We start from the raw sequence: 23702 nt of genomic DNA, 5'->3' as shown, positions 1-23702 counted from the left end.
GTGGAATGACTTGGGGGTAATGAGCAGTGATGGATGCGCCACCACTGTGGTTACGAGCGGAGTTTCCCAGAGGTGGCGATTTGCATGGTAGAGATTACATAACATGCAGATTACACAAGAAAGGTGCAGACAGGACAACAGGGTTAGGATTTGGGGAGAGTCTGTGGAGGAACTGCTGCAAGAGCTTAAACTTGCTGACTTCTTTACCCCTGGCCAGTTTCTTTTCAACTAAATTACTCCTTCTTGGCCCAGTGCTTTTGGTTACGTTGGCAATTTAGAAAAGACTGGTACATCATACGGCTTTGTGGGGTTATGCTATGGAAAACAAATGGATTGAGGAGGACAAAAAAGAATGGCCTGTCTTGTCTGCTGGTCCTGTGTGAAAGAGTGGCAGCCTCCCTCAAAAGGGACTATGTTTGCAGGTTCTCGAGGATTCTCAGCTGCAAAAGGAGCCATGATAGATGCCAGAGCTCAAAGGAGCAGGGAGGAGCAATTCCTGATACTCAGTTCAGGAAAGATGTAGGGGACAAAGCCTGTTCCTGAACACACCAGAGGGAAGGGTCTCTGCTGAGAGGGGGGCAGGTGGAGGAGGTGACGTGAAGGGGCAAAGCTGCCACAGGTTATGGTCATTTGTGACATCTTACAGACATTTATACCTGTAGTAATAACTCTCCACTAATCAAACCACTAACTTTTGCCTTTGGCCAACAGTTTGAACGTTTTACATATTGGTTTTCTGACAATATTTCAGTGGCATTTAGGGGGCATCAGAGTGAATACTAGTTCATGTCACTATATTCCACTTCAGAAGTCAGTAGAATCGTTTTTCATTCACATCTAACTGTGGTCGTATGTGACCTCTTTCAGATTATGGTTTCCTCTTAGTCTCTACATCTTCAAGAGTTGCCCCTGTGTTTTCCTGGGGAGGAGCTTGGGCACGGATGCAACCGGGCACAATGAATGTGACATTAACCACCCTCAGAACAGCAGACTGATAAATCAGGTTGCTTTTCAGCTTTGTCAGCAACTTGTATGGATCTGGCAAAGACAGAATCAGTACAATGACTGAGCAATCTTATCATGCGATTTATGATCCACCCAGGTCCAAGCCAAAGCAGGGCAGGTAGGCTGAACTAGGATCGTGCCTGGTGGAGTTTTCTTGTCTGCTGGCAGAAAGACTGCTTTCTAGTTCATTCCAGCAAACATTAGACATTTTACTGAGTATATGTGTACACACACTGCTAACAACGTGAAGGAAAACACTGTCTTACTAGTCGCTGTCACCCCAGCACCAGGTTTGTGCTCAGTGAAGGCATAATAATATATATGGCGTTGGCTTTGGTCATGCAGCATGTGTGTCACCTCAGGCAGTTTGCCCAACTTGTTCACTAAGAGAATAGCATCTATCTCTCAAGAATCTTATGAAGACTAAGTGAAGTAATGGGTGTGAAGATACTCTGTAATTCTGAAGTGTCACATAAATGTATTCAGTTATTATTTGTGCAATTTGAATTAGATTTTACCTTTTCTGTGTACTGTGTTCTTTAGCAGAAAATACTAATAATCTCATTGATTATCTGGCCTAGGTATGTTCTAAATGATTACAATACTTACCTAAGAGCATCTCAGCTAACTAAGCTGCCTGGGGCCCAGATGCGATTAGTTTAAAAAAAAAAAAGTTTTTGAACTCTTTTTCTTGAAAAAAATTAAAAAGCCAGCACTAAGCCAGAACATCCATAGCAAATAGAGTATGCCTCACAAAGTAGGAAAAGCTGGTAAATATTCCCTGGAGTCTCAGTCAGAGGATGGGGATTTGGGGTCCTTTTACCTACCACACAGTTGGTAATTGTGTGGAAGGACTGATCTTATTAATCTCATCAGAGAAATTCTGGGCAAACCTCCCTTTAATAAAACAGTTAATTGGTTTGAAGGAAACATGTTGATGAGATACTTTGGAGGGAGAAACAGGTTTGGTCATTGACAAAATATTTCCCACGCACAAAGGCCCTGGTTTACTGGTTGCTGAAAACAACTGGAACGATTCGAGTTTCACCTTATGATGAACTAGAACAATGGCGTTGTATAAAACTCCTCCAACCAATTACAGAACTGAAGAATCACACGCTGCCTGAGGCGTGGACTCTCTCTGAGTTTGGCAGAACTTCGACCATTTTTTTCTTAACTCAATTTTGGTTTCTTCGTCAGTTTTTCACAGTTAATTCGTATTCTCTTCAAGTCACACATCTCCACCCATTATTAAGTTGGTCATTTGACTGATTCAACTGAGTGATTTGTGTTTGCTTGTCTCATTCTGTTGGTCAGCAGGAGGGAGTTTGTATCCTCCTGTGGACAAAGAAGAGATGAGCCTCCTTGTTGACAGGCTGACCTTCCCAGGATCCTAAAACTGCTTGAAGCACAGTCTGCTGCGGGGAGAGGTGCACGCTTCCTCCTTGGGTCTCGGATAGGGTGGGGATAAAAGTTATTGCTGCAGTTCCGTCGCCAGCATTAGAGGAAGCTCGGTGGATGAGGTAAGGAAGAGCATGAATTTTGGAGACCAGAAAAATTGTCTTGGATCTCACTTTGTCATTTTCTCCTGGGCAAACACTGTCACATTATTTTATGTCTTGATTAGAATAGGCCGTTGAAATACTCAAGGGATAATCTTGAGACATGGAATCCCTAAATGCAAGAATTCTACTGGAGCACTTGAGGAGGACTAGAAAGATGGGAGAGAGATGTGAGAAAAACAAACTCAAGTTGAAATAGAGATGCTGGCGAATAATCCCATCTCACTCACTGGTTAATCACTTGCTCCACTAATGCAGCCTCCAAGTGGGCATCCGCTTCAAGTGAATGCTTCAGAAAAATTACAAGTCCTGTCATTTTCGGGTTACTGGAAAATAGCCAAAATCTCCAATATTAAATCTGCAAATGACAACAGTCTACTGTAATACCTACTTCTTAGGTTTGTTGTAACCAAGAAAAAATGTAACACAAGTGAAGAGTTAGAACATGGTGTGATCAACAAATGTGAGACTCCTCCCTTCCAAACTAATGTTTGTTAGATGAGTGAAAGAATTTGGTAAGAGAATTGCTTCTCTTCAGGTGGAAGTGTGATAAGCGTAGGTGCTCTTTGGACATATTTTTCTAGAATTCTCCATCCTCATCCTCTTTTGGAAAATATTGGCTGGGTCAATACATTGATTTTGTGGTCATAGAAGGAAGAAGTCAGGTCGCAGTTGCTCATTCATCCTTCCTCTCTCCTCTCTCTTCTCTATTCTCTATGAGGCTGGATTTGTGCTCATCCACAGTGTGTGTGTTGGAGAGGGGCGGTGTTATTTTTAAAATGTATTTCCTTGTTTTTAACTGCATTTTGGTAAAATCAAATTTTATGTGGCTTAAAAGATGCATCACAGAATTAACATAAATCTCAGAATTAAAAATAAGAAAGAAAAGTTAAGAGAATCAACAGTCACATATTGGCGATATTTTGGTTCATGTGGGAAGTCAGAGCAGGAAGGGCAAAAAGAAGTTGTCCGTAATAAATCATGTAAATCCCATAATTTCTTTCATATATGCACAAATTAAATAAAACATTTAAAAAATTACTTCTAACACTTCTGGCAAACAAGGTACAAGTTTGCATTTTAACATCTCCTGAAATAAAAGTAGAGATGCACAAAAGAAATAAATCAATAACATTAAAGAAAATGAAATTGGGGATGAACAAACAAGTGATTTTAACAAATTTCTGGGAGATTGAAAATGAACAGGAATGGCTTGGTATACGAAACAGGCTGAAAAACAATAGTTTTATAGATGACAAGGAGCTACAAGGAGATAAGAGCTGATCTGCTCTGCAGAATCCCAGAAAAGTCTCTGGCCTTGGAGTTGACAGCAAGTGGGTGAGAAGTGGAGCTGAAATCAGGGAATTCCCTTGAGGTCTGTAATGAAGCTGCTGCCACCAGTGGGTACCTCAGTGCCTCTTCCCCAACCAAGAGGGAGGCAGATGGCACGTAGGGCTCCTCTTTAAATAAACCAGACAACGTTTGGAGAAAGCAAAGATGACGAGCCTTAAGTCAACTGTGGACAGAACATAAGAGGCTTTGCTGTGCTCTCAGGATGACATGTAAATATCAATGACCCTATAATGTGAACACGTAAAAGTGTAGCTGTTTGGAGGAGGAAAAGGACATGTAGAAGGAAAGGTAAGGATGCTAACACACTGATAGCATTAGTGTAGTCATTCAGTCATTCACTGGGTAAATGTTTACTGAGATCCTACTGGGTACAAGTGTTATTCTAGGCACTCGGGATACACAGAAAGGAAAAAATTAGATAGAGAGCCTAATCTTCATGGAGCTTCCACTGCATCATGCATGCCACGAGTAACTGAGGCTGTAAGAGACATTGCAAAAGCTGATGGAATAACAAATAGAGGTTTAAATATATTATTTAAAGATATAAAGATAACTAATAGAAGAACCATGAATAATAATAACATGCCTTGAGTAGAGATGAGTAAGTGACCTGAATTTTAAGCTCTCGTATATGAGGTTTGTAAGATACTGTCTAAAGTGGATAAAACAAAGCAGAGATAAAAAGATGATATCTAGAATTATGGAGGCAGCTACCAGAACAAAAAACAGGAACAACTGGAAGAGTTTCCCTCTGGGGTGTGGCATTGAGGGTGAGAAGAGAGGATGAGAATGTTATTTTGCTTTAATCATAAGTCCTATTTGCTTTCTTACCACGTGAATGTATTATATTGATTAATATATACATATTTTAAATTAAGTGACTTTTAAGAACAGGTACAATCCAAGAATGAGACTCATTTTTCATCTACCAAGCGTTATGGGATGAAGCACCAGTCATTAGAAATGGATTTTCCATTCTGCATCTTTTAGTAAGTGTTTAAAAATAGATACCATTTCATTGTCTTCTCTTAATTGTAACAAATGGTGGGGTCCAAAGAATATGTTTGCAAAGGTAAGTGCTGGGAGTGAAAGATAGCAAGAAGTTTGTAGAGTGTATTATTAGAACAGCTTGGGTGTAGCTCATTGGAACAAAATAATGCTTTTGTTTCCATCTTGTTTGCCTGTGCTAAGCTCCCAGTATTTAGGAAAACGGAGCTAACATTTATTGAATGCTTATTTTGTATAAAGCACTTTGCATGTGGTAAGTCTCTTAACACACTCAACAACCTTATGACATTGGCATTAATTTTCACATTTGGTAGATGAGGAGATTGAAGAATAGACATATGGAGAAGCTTGCTAATGGCAATCCTGTGTGTAAGTGGGGAGCTAGATTTCCAACCTAGATCTGTCTGACTCCAAAAGCTGTGCTCTTTCTTCCCTGACCCTTGGTTTTCCAGTGCATATTTTCTTAGAAAAAAAGGCCAAATGTCAGTAAAATTCCATTATAAGTTATATTTTCCACTATAAGTCAATATTTTCTATGATGTAAATTTCTGTAAGTGCCCAATTTTTGTAGGTACCTCAGACACTTAGCTAGTGTGGTAAATATTTCAACATCAAATTGATAATAAAGGCACATCTCTATTAGTTTCTCAACATTTGGACAAAAAGAAACCTTATAAAGTTTTATTTTCACTCTCAACCAATAATGTCATTCCTATTCCCTATGTTGTATTTGAAACTATTCCTCAACTGTGGTTGATCCCTGGACAACTCTTTTGGTCCATCTCATGACCAACTTTGCACACACACAATTTCTTGTGTTGCTATTATCTGCCGGAATGAGGCAATGGTCCTCCCTTGAGCCCACTAGGTTATCAAAAAGAGATATACTCTGGTAGCAAGTTAGATGCACATCAATTTGGGGAAAATGGTAGTAATAATGATAACACAAAAATAAAGTAGCTCCTGTTTTGTGTGCTTATTAGGTGCTGGATACTTTGCATGCATCATTTCATTTAATCCTCTCTACAGATCAATAGGGCAGATATTGTGATCAATATTTTACAAATGGAAACTATAACCCAGAGAGTTTAAGCAACTTGCTCAAACTTGTCATGAGCTAGGGAGCTTATAGAACTGGGATTTGAACACTAGGTTTAAGAGCATGCTTGTCATGTTTCTGAAGTTGCCTGATGGATAAATAATTCTACAAGTTCTTCCGTGCTATCCTTTGGAAACAAGATGGGCTGTTGAATCGTAAAGTCGGATGAAGTTTTAACTGTTGCTGTGACTGACCTAAAGAGGATTTGCCTCCACCAATGCTACCCTGGAGGGAGGTCCCAACTAGGGTCCCAAAGGTAAGATTCTCTATCTTGTTTGGTTCCACGTGGTTATTAATGGATTAGTTAGAGGCGTGTATGCTGTGCTGCTGCTGCTGCAGCTGGTTGTTATTATCATTGCAGAATGTACAAAGCTGGAAAGAGGAGAGGGAAAATAAGTGAGAATGAGAATATTAAAAAAAATTATAACAGGTGACAGCAGTAATCTGACTCACTAACAAGATGAAATTAAATAAAGATAAAATTATCATCATGCTTTTGTCTGAAAAGTTATCTATGTGAGTACAGAGGTGGAAAGATGTGGCTTAGTAAGAACTCATGCAAAAATTGGGCCATCTCATCAATCTCAAGGCTTCATTATCATTTTTACAATGATAGCTCCCAAATACTTGTCTCTGGCCCAGACCTCTACATACCTCCAGTCCTGCACGTCCAACAGCTCAGCAAATTCCTCTTCTTGGAATTGGGTGTCCGGAAGTCTCCTCAGAGAGCATGTTCAAGACTGATCTCTCTTTTCTCACATTTTTTTATTGGGGTAACATTGGTTTATAACATTATATAAATTTTAGGTGTACATCATTATATTTTCATTTCTGTGTGGACTCCATAATGTTCACCAAGATTGAACTCAAACCATCCCTTCCAAGCCAGGTCCTGCTCCAATATCCCCCAATCAGCAAATGTTGCTACCATCTGTTCTGCTAGTAGATTTAGGCATTATTGTTGATACCTCTTTCTCCCTCATCCCCTCCTCCCCATCTTTAACTCCTCTCTTGATTGTCCATTTTAACTCCTAGAATCTCAGAATTTGTCACTCTTTTGTCTCCCCCACTACCTTATTAGTCCATGAGACCGTCATTTCTCACCTGTGCTATTGCTGAGGTCCATCTGATCTCGATGTTTCTACTCAGGCCCTCTTCACCCAATTTAACACACCAGCTCTAGTGATATTTTCATAACACAAACATGATTGGGTCATACACACATCTATCATCAGATTAAGTTTCTCTAATGTCGTTTTATTTTTCTCACATACAGATTAAAATCATGTCCCTGTATACCTCCCCTGCCTTGTCTCAGCGATCTTCTCCTTTCTCTCTGTAGTCCAGTCATATGGGCTTTTTTCAGTTTCTTGGACACACTATGGAGCCTCCTGTCACAAAGCCTTTCATAGGTTGTTCCTTCTGTCTGAAATATTCTTTCCTCCTTCTCGTCTGGCTAATACCTACTCATGCTTCAGGTCTCCGTTCAAGTGTCATTTGCATTAGAAGCCCTCCCTTATTCTCTAGGTGGAGATTTTTTTGTTACATGTTCTTGTAGTTACATGTACAAGTTACATGTGCTTGTAGTACATGTACTGTTCCTACCCTTTGGAGTTCTTATCTGAATACACAATTCATTCATTGGTTTACATAAGACATAGTTGACTGTTTATTACGTGCCAAGCTCTGTTCTAAGTGCTGGGGATACAGTGGCGAATAAAACAGTTCCCTCCTCAGGATCTTCACTTAGTGATGGAGGAAATAGACAATAATCAAATCAACAAATAAAATATAAAGTGTGTTCACTGGTGATAAGGGCTATGGAGAAAAATACATCAGAGAAAGAGGATAGGATGTGTCTCTGTGTGCACACAAGTACATGCTATTTTAAATAGTCAGGGAAGAACCAATGAGGCAACATTTGAACTAGATGAGAGGGTGAAACTTGCATGTACCCGAAGGAAGACTGCTCCAGGTAGAGGGAAGAGTAAGGGCAAAAGTCTTGAGACAGAAGTGTGTTCCATATATTTAAAGAGCAACAGGAAGGCCAGCGTGTTTGGAGCAGAGTAAATGGGAATGCAGAGTAAATGCAGGACCTGGACGGTAATGCAAGAGCTTTGACTTTCAGACTGAGTGAGTGGGAAATAATTTTTCAGTTTAAGCAAAAGATGTGATCTGACATATGTTTTTAAAGGATTTCATTGGCTACAGGGTGGGGAATAAACTCTGTGTGTGGGTGGCGGGGGGCAGGAAGCAGGGGTGGAAGCAGGGGTATCAGTCAGGAACTTGTCTGCACTAATCCAGCCAAGACATGTTGGTGGCTTGATCAGGGTGGTAACAGTAGAAGTGGAGGAAGCGGTCAGATTCTGGGTATTTATGAAGGAAAGCTAAGAGAATATGTTGACCGATTGGATATGTGTTACAGGAGAAAAAAAAAATCAAGGATTACATTAAGGTTCATGGCATAAGTAACTAGAAGAATGGAGTCACCATTTACTGAGATGGGCAAGTCCATGAGAGAAGCAAACTTGAGGGGAAAGATCAGGGGTCAGTTTGGACATGTTAACTTTGTGATCCCTATTACATATGCAAGTGGAGTTAGAGAGAGGATAGTTGGATTTATGGATCTAGTGTTCGGGGGAGCAGTTTGAGCAGGGTAACCAACCATCCTGGTGTGCCTGGGATTGAGGAGTGTCCTGGGACATGGGACATTTCGTGCTAAAACCAAGAAAGTCCTGGGCAAACTGGGATGAGTGGGTTATCCTTGGCCTGGGCAATAGATACTAATGTGTCAGTCTTTGGCATATTTGTTGTTAGTGCCATCAATTCTGATTCCTATTGACCCTGTGTACAGGAGAGCAGACCTCTGCTCAGTCTTTTTCCACCATCCTCTCACCTTTTGACACTATACCAGAAAACGATCCCCTGCAATTCATAGGATTCATGAACTTCATGGCCAATTTTTTCAGAAATGGGTGGCCAGTTCCTTCTTCCTAGTCTGTCTTAGTCTGGAAGCTCTACCAAAACCTGTTCACCATGGGTGACCCTGCTGGCATTTGAAATATGGTGGCATAGCTTTCAGCATCACAGCAACACACAGCTATCACAGTATGGCAATCGTGGGTGGTGTGGTTCCCTGAACAGGAAACGAACCTGGGGCCACGACAGTGAGAGTGCTGAATCTTAACCGCTAGACCACCAGGGCTGGTTCTTTGGTATATAAGCGCCACTTAAAGCCAAAATATGAGATGAGATCATCCAGAGAGTGAGTGAATTAGAGAAGAGAATTGATCCAAGGTGACGGGAAAATTTAGAGTGAAGAAGTTGAGAAAGAATCATCAGAAGATAGTAAGAAGAAAAGTCCAGTGAAGTAGAAGGAAAGCCAGGGCAGTGTGGTGTTCTGGAAGTCAAGTGAAGAAAATGTTTCAGGTAGGAAGTAGTGGTCAACTGTGCCAAATATTAGGGATAGGTAAAATGAGACAAGGACTATGAATTGACTGTTGGATTTAGTGTTGTGGTAGTCATTGATGATCCCGAAAAGGACTGGTAGCATGGAATGGTGGGGGCAACACCTTGACAGGAACAGGTTCAAGGAAAAGAGCAGTTAGAGATGGAGTGCAAAGGAGGATGGGGAAGTAGGGAAGTAGCCAGAATGGGAAGTAGGGTCAAGAGAGAGGTTTTAAGGTGGAAAAAAATATAGCATCTGGAAATACCCCCAGAATAAATGCTGTAGAAGAGAAATGGAAGAATTGCTGGAGCAAATTCCTTGAGCAGACATCTAAGCAGCTATAGATAAGAGCACAAACAGTTCACTAATAGTGATAAGAATAAAGACAATATATGGGCCAGATGTAATTAGGCAGGTAGACACAAAGAGCTTGTTCATGTTTTCTTCCGATTGCTCTCATTTTCTCAGTGAAAAGAGAAGTTTGGTCATTAGTCAAGAGTGGCAGATGAAAGGTGGGGTGAAGGTGTTGGAAGAAAAAGTTGAGAAGAAAGAGGGGCAGATGAACAGATGACTCTTGTAAGGAAGGTAATGGGTAGTATAGTCTGAGGACATGAGATTCAAAGGTGGGGGTGGGGGTAGGAGTTAGGGACAAGAGAGGGAAAAAGATTTAGAAGAGGAGCAAGGAGGACACATTTCCCACCTCCAGGCCCAGAGAGATAGATGAGCTACCACCCGAGAGGGCTGGAGGGAAAGCAGAGTCCGCAGGGTTGAGGCGGCTCTCAGCTGGAACACAAAACTGATGGGGACATTCATGGAGACTTTGAGGATATTGGGGATTTTAATAACATTGCATTGGGCACTCTTGAGGAGATAGTAGAATGGTTTGAAGGGTTGGAGATGTGGGTGGGGCCTGAAGTCAGAGCCTTAAGGAGATTAGGGTTTGGATTTGTGGTATCTCCTGAGAGATCTGGACTTTTTGTGCTAAATAAGTAAACAAGAGCTCCCTCTTTTTTCCTGCTAATGGAGGGGTGGAGGACAAGAGAAAGCAGTCTTAAGGGGAGCATGAGTGGTTTTGGGCCACCTCCTCACTCATGTGTGATGAGTGACCCTTTCATGAGTGTGATTATTTTTGCTCAGTGTCTGACTCTCCGACCAGATACTAAACTACATGAGGGCTGTGTTTTGTTTTTGTTTTCCTGCACGTGTCCAGTTCCTTGAACAGTGCTTGTCACATAATAGGAGCTCAATAAATATATGCTTAATGAATAAACAAATAATGAAAGAAGTGAGGCTTTTAATTGACAGAAAAGTCCATCTAAGCAGTGTGATGAGGCTGCCAAGAAAAAGGGATGATATTCGGAGTGGAGAGGGTGATAATCTCTCTACTCCTTATTGGATAGTATACCCTATAGGATTTCATTCATTCTGGCTACTGCACTACAAGAAGGATGTAGTTAACTGCTTAGAAATGTTGGAGAGGTATGTTAGGCAATTTTGGCTGCCAAAAAAAGAGAGAGCAGTATGATTTCCGAGTACCCCAAGCTCTGAGGGATTTATTGTAAATATATTTGTAGAAATAAGGCCGTAGAAATAAGGCCGTAGAAATTTCACGGAAACACAGGAGTAGCACTATAAGTGGGCCTTGTAGGGGTTGAAACACACTTTGGGAACTGGATTTTTTCGTGGCTCCTTCAGTTTCTGAAGATTGAGAATCAATTCTCCATCTTAATGGTGACTCAACTCCTTTTTGACTGCTCGGACTGCTCTTATCACTGCCAAACAACTGTTACCTCTGAACCTAAATATCTTTTTGCTACTTCTTATTCATCCATAGTTTCTGCTTATTCGTTTTTTCTGCTTAGTTATCCCATAATGCTCCGAGCATTTTAGGCTGATCTTCCCTATTTTCCCCCATCATATCCATCCAGATATTCTGTAACTATTTTTCTTAACACTTCTCTCAATATTTAAGGTACTCAATTGATTTTCTGTCTCTGTGGCTTTAAGAAGATACTCTGCAAGAGTTTTCCGCCCTCCCAGGTTGTGTCTCTTCTCCCGTGTTACAGGACGTCACTGTTTCTGATTTGATAGCAACTGACCCGTCTTCGCCTTTTCTAAAACCTTTGGAAAGAGCAGGGAGACCTGGGAGCGTCTTTTCTCTCTCATGTCAATCTCTGCTGGCCTTCCAGACTTCATTTTAATCGTCCTAGGTGTCCACTAAGATCTCAATCTTTTGTTTTAGGATATCTTCCTCATCCTCCAGGTTAATCAGTTGTCTTCTTGTCTCTGTTTTGATAATAAGATGGAAAAATGCTTTCTAAACCACTAGAGTTCTTACTTGATTTCCTAAGCAAATCTGACCTCCACAGACAGAGGTTGTCATGTACAATTTTTTGGTTGCCTTCTTAGCTTTAGGGTTTGTATTGATTTTGTCCAGTTATTTCTCTACTTCAGTGAAAGATCCATATGTACATCTGAGTACTTATTGGACAGTGCCAACTTAGTGTCCTATAAGAAGTTCATGGCTTATTTCCCTTAGCATAATGTCTTCAAGCTTCATCCATGTTGTCACATATTGCAGAATTTCCTTTTTTTTTAAGGCTGAGTAATATTCCATTGTATGTATATACCACATTCTCTTTATCCTTTCTTCTGTGGATGGACATTGAGGTTGTTTCCACATCTTGGCTATTGTGAATAGTGCTGCAATGAACATGGGAGTGCTAATATCTCTTCAAATTCTGTGTGATCCCTCTTATATGAGGTATCTAAAATAGTCAAATGCATTGAATCAAGGTGTGAAATAGTGGTTGCCAGGGGCTAGAGAGAGGGGAAAATAGGGAGTTACTAATCAACAGGCATAACATTTTAGTTGAGCAAGATGAATAAGTTCTAGAGATCTGCTGTACAACATTGCATATACAGTCAACAATACTGTGTTTTACACTAAAAAATTTGAGATGGATCTCATTTTAAATGTTCTTGCTGCAAGAAAATAAAAATAAATAAAGAAAAAAGTTAAAACTGATTTTCCCCTTAACGTCCTTCCGTGTTTCTACTTCAGCTAATTTTACCACCACTTACCCAGAAGCTAAAGCCTCAAGTCTGGTGTTCATTTTCCATTGCTTCTCCCTTGCCCCCGTTCTACACATTTAATTAGTTGGCTAACCTTAACTATTTCTCAAATATGCCTCCTCTCCGCCATTCCCATTGCCATCCCTCCAGTTCAGTTTCCCACTATCACTCACATGAACCAAGACAGTGACTTTCTCGCTAGAAATCCTGCCTCGAATCTCCACTCCATCTCATCCTCTCTCCACCTCCACACTGCTGAGGATGACCTTTCTAAACTCTGAACTGAGTTATTTACTTCCTGGATTAATACCTTTCAACGGGTATCTATTACCTTCAGGATAAAGTTAAAACCCCTTATCACTGTCATAGTAAACCCTTCATAATTTAGTCTCTGCCCCCTTCTCTGACCTCATCTCCCCAATCCTACTCCATTCCATCACACCCTCATTACGTCAATAAGCCATTAGCAGATACCCAAATTTGCCAGGTCCTTCATACCTCCCTGTGTTTGTTGTGCTGTCACATCTACCATTATGCCTTTTTCTCTGACAAAGTCCTTGTTCCTCCATCTTGACTCAACTCGAAACACCTCTCATTCATGAATGTTTTCTTGAGCTGCCTGTAGGAAGAATGAGCCTCTTTTATTCCCATGCTCACCTCTTTTGTGGCACTTGTTACACTGCAGTACAATGACTGGTTTGCATGTCTGTCTCCCTACTAGACTGAGAGCACGTGAGGGCAAGATCTGTGTCTTATTATCTTTGTGCTTCATGTGCCTGGCAGAGCACCTGACCCATTGTAGGTACTCAGCGAATGGTTGCAAAGTGAATGAACCTTATCTGCATTTTCTAACTTTTCCTTATTAAAATTTCTTAAACAGAAAAAGGGAGGGAGAGTTATAGGGAGATTCATTTTTGTCCTCACATAGCCTGTGATATAAGAGTTTAGAAGACTGTGGAACGGGAGAGGTGAAGAGAGATGGTGTGTGGTATGACTATGGCAAATAAAAATCCTTGTGAGGCTCAAGATTAAAAAGATGTGGAGAGCTTAGTCTATCTTTGTTTTTGCCTGGCTGTTTCAATAGGAAATATGAGAGTTATCAAATGGCCAAGACAGAGAAGTTAGCACATCTCAGGAAAGGAAAGAAGCGGCGATGAAACATGGTTCAAAATCCTCATGTACACCACGCCTAAAGCTTGTTTTGTCAGGATCCCTGCTTTTTTTGTGTTGGAGTGTACCAAGTCATGTGATGATTACAGAACTAGTTCCATGGCTACTTCAAGCAAATCTTTATGCTTTCTTCCTTAAAGGTCGTGCAGTGAAAGAAAAGTGCTTACTCTTCCTGTGTGACTATTCACAGTGAAATGAACACAAAATAATTTTCATGCGACAGCTGTTAATAATTACAGAGAAAGCGTTTTATGGCTGCCCAGCCAGAGCACTTTTGTGTTTAAGATGATGACGCATTGGTTGACAGCTTCTTTCCCTACTTCACCCATTTTAATTTTCTTACCTCTAATTGTATTTATTTCTATCACAGATGCCACACCTGTCCCACTAACCCATCTCATGTCCCTTTCTTGTTAGCTAAAGGCACCACCAAGTCTAATTCAGACTCTGATCTTTGGTCTCTGAGCTGCTGAGTAGTCTGTCATCATCTGTCCGGTATTTAGCAGGTTAGTCTGAAATCCAGAGGATAGAGAATAGTCTATCAAATAGTCTATTGTCCAATTCCAGATTCTCTGGGGTATCTTGAAATAAATTGTCTGGGTCTATGTCATTAAATATTCTCAACTTGTGTCTGTGGTGGTCTGCCCTGGATTCTTGTTAGAAGGAATAAAGAAAACAAAAATTTAGGTGACTCCTTTGTGTCAGGCAATATATTAAGCATGTCCATATATACTAACTTATTCAAACTTGCTAAGAATTCAGTAAGGCATTATTTTCGGATTTTACAGGTACAGAAAAGAGTTGACTCAAGTCACACAACTGGTAAATGGCAGAATAGGGATATGAAGCTGGCTGGGCTGTCAAAACCCATGCCTGCTGCAGTATATGTGCCAAGCTGTGAGTCCATGGTGATTTACACCAGGAGGGAAGAGATATCTGAAGATGTGGTTACCACGTCCCACCTCTTGTCCTTGTCTTAATTCTCAGCCTTCAGCTTGTGACCCATCATCAGAAAACGGTATCTCCAACAACCCTTTGGCATTTGACAATCTGCCCTCTGCCTGCTCGTTCACTCCTTGGTTTCTTCAGCCTTTTCTTTGACTCCTGGAAGAAAAGAATGTCCAATAGTGTCATAGTATCAGATGGTTGAAATCTAGGCTCTGCTGCTTCTGCAAGGAGTGAACTTGGATAAGTTACCAATCTCCTTGGGACTCAGTTTCCTTATATGTAGAATGAGTAGATTGGATGAGATTGTCTAAGGCTGCTTCCTGCTCTGATAACAATGTTTAACTCTATTAGAGAGTTCATGAAATTTTCATATTAGGATGCAGGTATTATTTAAACTCTCATTCAAGGAAATTGAAAAGAAAAACTCTCAATGAGGAAACTAAGGCTCCGGGAGTTTAAATAACTCATCCAAAGTCACAGAACTAATGGATGGTTGATCTTAGATTTGAACTCAGACAGTTACCAGAGCATAAAGTCAAATCTTCTTAACATGGCAACTTCTTCATGAGGTTGGCCTGTCTACCTCTCCAGACTTAGCTCACACTCCAGCTTTATATTCTAGAAGCTGATGTGTTTTTAGATTCCCTGCGCAAATCATGGGTAGGGTGTACCCAGGGTTTTCATTGTGTTCCGGTTCTCTGGGCCTTTGTTTATGTTCCTAAGTTCCCTCTGTGGTGTATGTTTACTTCCTCTCAATACCTTGCTAGTTCCTCTATGTTCCTTCCCAGCTTCGTTCATGTGTATTCTCTTCAAGAAAGTTTCTCAAGTTCCTCTGTTGGGATAAATACCCCTCTTCCTTGCTATGACAGTACATCACACATACTTTCCTCTTCAAATTTACTGCATTTTCTTAAATGTGTGTATTTTATTCTGTCTCCTTTGATAAATTGTAAGCTTTTGGCAAGAATGCACATTGTTTATTCATCTTTCGGTCCCAGGTTCTAGCATGTGCTCAGTAAATATTATCTGAACTTAACTGAATGGACTCATGCCAAATACAGGGCTTTACCCTTGTATTTCTCAAGTTATTTTCTGAGTATGATTATATTCACATCCTCATTTCACAAATGGAGAAATGCAAGCTACATAACCGAGGATAGAAACTAAAAATTCTGCCCACGATCAGGCTTCTGGAAAGAGCTACCTTTGCACATTTTCCTAATGCCTTCACTTCCCTTTCACAGCTAAGTTCCCTCCAATCCACCATGTCACCCAAACTGTTCTAGCTAAGATCTCAATGGTGGCCACATTGCAAAATTCAACATACTCCTTCTGTCCTCCCCTTCCTTGACTTCCCTGAGTGATCACTTTCTTCATTTGAAATTCTCTCTCTTCTTGGCTTCTGTAATTTGCAACCTAGTGTAACGCACAATCTAGAGTTCTTTCTACTCCTTCTGGCCAACCCTTTTCATTTCCCTTTAACACCTCCATTCTACTTAGCAATTGGAGTGCTTCAAAGATCAGTCTTGAAACCTTGTTTCTTTCTTGTCTCACATTCTTTTCCTATGATGCCTCATCCGCTGCCACAGCTTGTAAAAAGTACTGTGTATACACCAATGACTCAGAGATTGGTTTCTCCAACATAGATCTCCCATCTGAACTATAAAGTCGTATACACAACATTTACTTGCTATCCTCTCTTGGCCGCCTCTCATGCATCTCACTTTAAACATATCTGAATCCAAACTCATTTTCTCAACCCTCAAACCTACTCTTTATCTAGCATTCTCAATCTCCTGATCTCTTATCCTCCCAACTGCTCATGACAGAAATGTTGATGTTACCCTTGGCTATTGCCTCTTTATTAAGCATCTGTCATTGTCACCTGGTAGATGAATCTCAAACCTGTCTACTTCTCCATATCTCCACTGCCACTCTTCTAGCTCAACTGCCACCATCTCTTGCCTGAACTACAGCAGTAACTTCCCAGCTGGACCTTTACTCTCATCCATTTCTGTCACCATCTTGTTTTGCTCATCTCCTCCAATCCTTTCTATTTATAGACCACTAGAGTGTTGTTTTCAAAATGAAATTTAAATCCTGTTATATCTCTGCTTCAAACCTTACAATGTTTTCCATTTCTCCTAGGATAAAACAGAAAATCCTTAACATGGCTTACAAGGCCCTGCATAATCTCCAAACTCTTCCTATTTTGGCCCTAATCACAATCTTAACTATATCCTTATTGTGCGCTCCTTTTTTATTTTTCTTTTAAAAATAGCTTCCCCTTATAGTGTAAATTCTATGACATCAGTATCCAAATCTGTTCTGTTGATCACTGAATCAGAGAAACCTAGCACAATGCCTGATGTGCAAAAGATGGTCAAAAAATATTTGTTGAATAAATGAATGAATCAATTAATGAAAACTTCTTTTTGGTGCATAAAAATAGGTCATCATTTAGGACTCTCCCTCTGGACAATTCTCCCAATTCAAGCATCTTTAAGATTCCTATTTTTAAGAATTAGATCCAGCTATATTGTATCCCAAACTATTCACTTTTTTTTCCATCATTTGTTTACTCCCGCATACAATTCAACTATGTGCCAAACACAGAGATAACATAAGTAAAAGGACAGCAAGTTACAGTGAGCATATAAGACCCAGAAGGATATACAAAACTGTATTTTAACGTTTTAGAACAAATATTTACTAATTTGAGTGTCGGTCTGCTGGTATATCTCTCTGAAATTTAAAAGATGATTGCTGTGGTTACTGCTTTGAAGGATGGGAGCCTGCCCAACGTTTTCTGCTGTGTGTTCCATGATGTTTGAGCTACAGTACTTTTTCCGTCTGCATATACCCTAAGTGGCATTGATGACCCTACTGAATGTTCCTCTATTTTTGTTGTGCTGACTCTAAGAAACTAGTCCAACCCTTTTAGGAAAGTGTTGTCATGTTGGCTATTGTCTTCAACTTGGATATCTCGGCTATCGCCTACAGACTCTGTTATGTTGTAAGCCCTGGTCTAATAGTAGAAGGAATCTGACCTGTATTTTTGTGAGGCCAATGTTTCCTCATGCCTGAGGCAATGTAGGCTCACAGAACTCAGCTCAGGAATGGAGTGAAAGATAGCCAGTGGTGATAGTGGACTAAATTCCACTGAAATTATATTATAAATAAAATAAAATATTATGTTATTATAATTAAAATAAAATAATTATTAAATACACTTAAAGTATTAGTAAAATAAAATTAATAAATAATAAATAAAATTGTTATTAAATATTATTAAATTATGAATAAAATAAATAATTTAGTGGACTATTTAGTCGACATTGGTCATTAGTTAGCTAACCATCACTGAGCTTTCTTCACTAGATAATCCTGAGCAGGAGATTACATGAATACCTCACGTCATTGTGATTCAGCATTTTCAGGAAGAGCGCACCATTGCACTATTGAAAGTAAGTGAAGGGCCAGGGTGGTGATAATAGGTAAGAGAAAATCAAGGCATATATATTTAACTAAAAATGTTTACATGTCAAAAATGTTAGAACTGTCAGGAATTCATATGATTTGGCTATTAGTTGTATGCCGTTGCTTTTTTTCTCCCTGGAGAGATATCCCAGTATACTCATACTCAGATTCATACTGGGGACCTAGCAAATGACAGATGTGGAAAAATATCTAAGGCCACGTGTTTACCCATAATTTCATTTATTTTAGTTACTAAATCTTTTGTACACAGGAAATCAGCACAATTTGCTCCTGAATATATGAAAACCTGTAACTTTAGCACTGTTAAACGTTTTATTGTGTTAAGAATGTTTAGTGAGAAGAAGTTGACTCTCTTAGGCTTACATAAACATTGTGGGTTTTTGAAGATTGGACAAAATGTGTAGCATTAAAGGACCGCAAATTCCTAGACTGAAATTTAAGGCAAAGTTCGAACCCTTTCTTCTCGTTTTCTTGGCAGACTCTGTGCGTTTCTATTCATCCACAATGCTGATCCTCCCCAGGACTCTCATTTAAATTCTTCTTTCTTAAAATCTTTATTTAAATCTGATGTAAACTGTTAGAAGTTTGTCTGGGAGGAAACTTAAGAGACCATAGCATTATGACATATTTTAAACATTTTCCAGAATCTCCATTTAGTATTAATTAATCCAGAAAAAAATACGATAACTAAAATATTCAGTGACTGAATTAGTCTGCTTAATTATATCTTCTAGATAAACTAAGTGCTACAGTTCTTCGAGCTTAAGCCTGCATTCTTGAAATCTTTGTAAAATAAAAATTTTTCCTTCCCTATATTGGGTGGGTAGTTTACAGTGGACACAATGTAATCTTTATTTCATGGCTGAACCCCTGAGATCAGTCCTCACTTACACGTCTGATCTGGGTTCTATGGTTGTGTGCATGTGTGTAAATAGAGACCTTGGATGACGCACTTCCTCAGATTACCTTTCTGCTTAGCTCAGGCCGACTTTAGAACTCCAGGCGCACTAAATCACACTTCATGGAAGGGAAAAACTGTGGTGCTGGGTTGTTGGTTTTTTTAATTAATTAATTAATTTTTTTTACAGCTCTCAGTGTCTATTTTGGCAACTTCTCCTACAGTCGGGGGAAGCACTGCCTGCAAGTTTGGCCCAGGAGCGATTGCCACAAATCTTCCCTCTCTTCCTCCTGAGGCATGCATGCCAAAACAGCTCAGGATGAAAGGCATTTTCGAGTTGACTGCATTTTTCCTTTTGGTTAAGGACAGAAATTTAGAAGAGAGAAACCACTAAATGAGACCAGAACTGCTCAAAGTGATGAGTGTGCTCAAAGGCGGCAGGAGAAGGGAGGTGGTTGAAATGAAAGGGCTTCTAGAAGCAGGAGGAGGCTGGGGGGAGTTCCAGCGTAGAAATTAAGTTGTCCAAAGTTAAGAACCTTCTCCAAGTGTGAGGAAAAGCAGGAGAAACGAACAGGGAAAGGACATTTAGAGAGAATGGGAATAACTGGCAAGCATTACCTGATACTCTGTGTCTTCCTGGGGAAGACATTCTCTGTGAGGAAATGCTCATCAGAAATGAGGAAGATGGCCGAGGAGAGAGCACAGAATAGCTGAAGGTTGAAGGCTGAGCGCTGACGGAGAAGGAGGGTTTAAAATAGGACAAAGAGGAGGGAGAATAACGGCCTTGCAGTGGGCAGCGGGGCCCTATGGCTCAGTAATAATAGACCACATGCAGGAGGGGATCCATATTCCATATTTAGGAAAAAGAATAGAAAATTACCAATAGAGAGTGTGTACAAGAATAAATATTTAGAATGAAAAAAATCCTTTCCGCCTTGCTCAGGCTGAAAGAAGATATCATAACAAATTACAATAACTCACTTTTGCTGTTTGACAAAAACATACAACCATGGGAACCCATTGCCAGGGCTCCTCTTAAGGCTTGGAAGGAGCCCTTGTGAGAGAAGTACTTAAAGCTTAAAGCCTTGTTAGCTTCATGGGAAATCCACCTCGGGTCATAAGGATATGATGCCACTAGAGTAAAGGTATGGCTGGCACTGTATTACCTTCCAGACAGCACCACGAAGGAGCTTTCGTGGAAGAAGATGATGGATGCCGTGACAATACTGGCCTCAAAATGTTCAGAATGTACTCAAGAACCACTCTAACTTCTGACTTTTTGCAAAACTTAAATAAGAACATACAGGGGCCGGCCCATGGCTGAGTGGTTAAATTTGCGCACTCTGCTTCTGCGGCCTGGGATTTTGATGGTTCGGAGCCTGGGCGTGGACCTAGCGCTGCTCATCAGGCCATGCTGAGGTGGCATCCCACACAGCACAACTGGAAGGACCTGCAACTAGAATATACAACTACGTACTGGGGGGCTTTGGGGAGAAGAAGAAGAAGAAAAAAAAGAAGATTGGCAACAGATGTAGTTCAGGTGACAATCTTTAAAAAAAAAGAAAAGAATTGAGGTGACCTACTCAAAAAAAAAAAAGAAAATGCATATGAAAGTGCTTTAAAAACTTGTAAAGTTCTCCCCAAGTGTTACTTTTTCTTTTTTGCTTTCTGAAAAACCCATTATATCTCAATCATTTATCAAATTTATCTAAGCCTTCACAGAATCTACTTAGTTTTACCCTGTATAAGTTCCTTATAATTTTGTTTTATGGTTACTATGCAGTATTACCTTTCAATTTCCTAGAACATTGTTCTTTCAGCTTCTATGTTCCATGTTTAAGAAAATAATATTATTTTAGCCACCATTTTAAAATGATTCACCCTTGGCTTTCATTTTTCTAGACTGAAATTCAAATCTTTCCTTTCATCTTCTTTTGGTAACCCTTAATTCTCTTAATAATATACTGTTCTCATCTTTGTACATTTTTAATATTGATTCTTGTGTTTTTTAAGGCACCTGGCCAGAACTGAAACCAATGCTGAATGGAAGAGAGTGTCATAATTTTATAAATCGTGCGTGCATGTATGTGTGTGTGTGTGCATGTATGTGTGTGTGTGTGTGTTTTCCAATTCCTTGTTATATATGCCTAGCCTGTGGTTAGTTATGGGCAATAAATGGCAGATTTTTTTTCAGTTTGCTATCTCTTTTAGAGTCTCTTTAATTGTAGTTAGTGGAGATCATAGGAAAAATTTGATCAAGATAATCGAGGATCCAGAGGAAGTTTGGAATAGTGGGCAAAGGCATTCAATGTACTAGGGAGAATTGATGAATAAAGCTGACAAAAATCAGTAGAAAGAAATGGGACTATAATCTGAAAGAAGTATTTGAGAGACCATAACATGGCAAGTAAGGTCACAGAACAGGGAGCATTGGTTAATTGACAAGATAAGAGATTATGGCCCTAGAGAAAAAGCTGGAGGTTAGGGCACCGGGTTGATATAATGGAGGTGGAGCTGTACCTTGTAATTAGGTCCAAGGTTTTTTCATTTGATGAGTGTCCAGGGTGGGATGGTGTAGGAGTCAGGATGATCAACTAAGAAGGACTTGTGAGGCAGAGATTAGAGGAGTTGTTCCCAACTCTGTCTACATATGACAATCACCTGGGGAGTTTTAAAACATGTCAATGCCCTGGTCCCACAGGCCAACTGAATCAGAATCTGGAGGTGGACCTAGGCATTGACAGATTTTGAAAAATTATCAGGTGATTCTTGCATGCGTTCAGAGTTAATATGGATTGGAGTGGTGGTCCTAAACTGGAGAGGTTTTTATAATCTTGCTGGTCCAGGTGACCTCACTCCTTACTAATTAAATCAGAACATTTGGGCATGAGATCTAGGGATCATCGGGTTCCAATGTGCAACCGAATTTAAGAATCATTGAGTTAGAGGAATTGTGTTCTGTCTGATCTACTATGCATCACCAATAGAGCGAAATTATGTTGTATGATAGCCCTTGTGTATTAAAATCATACTTTCAGCCTTGAAGTTTAAGGCACAGAAAAGAATCCAGATACTGCTGTTTGTCTGTGTTCTGATGCTTCAGTGCACCATTCCACCTTAACAAAATTAGAATAACGTAATTTTGAAAACTGGAGGAGCCATTAGAGAAGAAGTAACCCAGCTCCCTCCTTTTACACGTGAGAGATAAGAGGCCAAGAAACGTTAGTGGAATTGTTCGTGATCATTGGGGGTAGTTAATGACAGAGTGAGGTCCTCTGACTCAAATCTTTTTAGATCTTCTTCCACAACGCTGGCTATATTAAAACTCTTAGTTCTAAAATGACAAACACTAGAAGGGATATAATTTAATTTATAAAATTTACAATGTACATGGACAGGGTCAATTTGAACTTGTCCACAAAACTCTAGAACACTAGAAGTAAAAGCTATCCTTGAAGCATGAAAAAATTTACGTTAAAACAAGTAAATTAAACCATTGTGTAACAACCTAATACCCAATATGGCATTTGTAAAGTTCCCGGCCATGAGAATCCTTATAGCCTAAGAAACAGGCATCGGACAGCCACTGTTTTACTTAGCAAGGCCAGCATTTGGGGGGGCTTTAAACCTGGGAAAATACTTGGGTTTCCTAAGATCACATGCTAAACTGTGAAAGGAAGTTTTGTAATCAGTACCTAGACCCTCAGTCATGTGGCTGTCATGTGTTTTCATATCCTCTGAGTTGGTTAGTCCAATTCCTGAACTAACCCAGCAATGAAGACATCAGAACAAAAGCAGGTCCCTAGAGGGGATAAAGTTAACTGTATATGATTATATTCTGTTTGTTAAATGTGTTCACTTTCTTGTGTCCTCATGGACTTAAGTTCCAGTATACGATCTTTGTAAAAAATGTAGAGGGCACTTCCCACCCCCCTCGGTGATATCCTTTGGTTGGTGTTCTGTCCTCAGCAGTTTTCCAGCTGAATGTCTTTTCCAGTGGCTGTGGTGAAAACACTGGAGCCTGCTGATCAAGCCTAAAAGTGACTTGAAGGAGGGAAAGTGAATAGATTAGATCACAGAATTGGGATTCAAAAAGGTCTCCATGGGCTGGAAAGAATGGCAAAAATCTAAGCAGATGCAGTTCAGTGGGGAGAGAAGAATGCAACTCTCTGTACTTGGACACGTTGCTTGGTACAGAGGGAAAGAGCGCTCTTCCCCTGACGGCATCTGAAGGGCTGTTATTGAAGAGAGTTTCCAAGCATAAGATCCACAGACCTTACATATGCCTTAGGGGGTCTGCAATGCCCCAGAGATTGATTGTAAGCCTTTTGTACACGTCCACAGTCTGTATTTTTTCTGGAGATAGGTCTGTAATGTTTATTAAATGCTCAACATAAGAAAAACTGGATTAGACCTAAAGGATATAACTGGGAAAACAAAAGGAAGCTACAGACAGATTTTATCTCAATGTGAGGAAGAAATTCTCAGTTAATGCTGTCCAAAGATAGAGTGAGGTGTGGTGGGAGGTTTCAAATTTCCAGACCATTGGGCAAGAATATCATAGAAGTGATTGAAGCAACAGATGCATAGTTGAAATGTGTTTTTATGTTTCTACAAAACAAACAATTGTGCACA

The 23702-nt window shown here is 40.0% G+C and overlaps 1 long non-coding RNA gene across 4 annotated transcripts in view; it reads left to right on the top strand.

The window, feature by feature from the left end:
- The first annotated feature begins 4827 nt into the window (after nt 1-4827).
- LOC124237891 (uncharacterized) overlaps nt 4828-23702 on the top strand; it is a 37732-nt gene continuing 18857 nt past the window's right edge. For all 4 annotated transcript variants that reach the window (XR_006888173.1, XR_006888171.1, XR_006888170.1 and 1 more), the window contains exons 1-3: nt 4828-4909; nt 6112-6283; nt 18050-18135. This is a non-coding gene — a long non-coding RNA (uncharacterized LOC124237891). The remainder of the gene's footprint in view (nt 4910-6111; nt 6284-18049; nt 18136-23702) is intronic.

This window comes from Equus quagga, chromosome 4, assembly GCF_021613505.1.
Source record: "Equus quagga isolate Etosha38 chromosome 4, UCLA_HA_Equagga_1.0, whole genome shotgun sequence".
Classification (NCBI taxonomy): Eukaryota; Metazoa; Chordata; class Mammalia; order Perissodactyla; family Equidae; genus Equus; species Equus quagga.
This window is presented reverse-complemented; position numbering and strand designations above follow the sequence as displayed.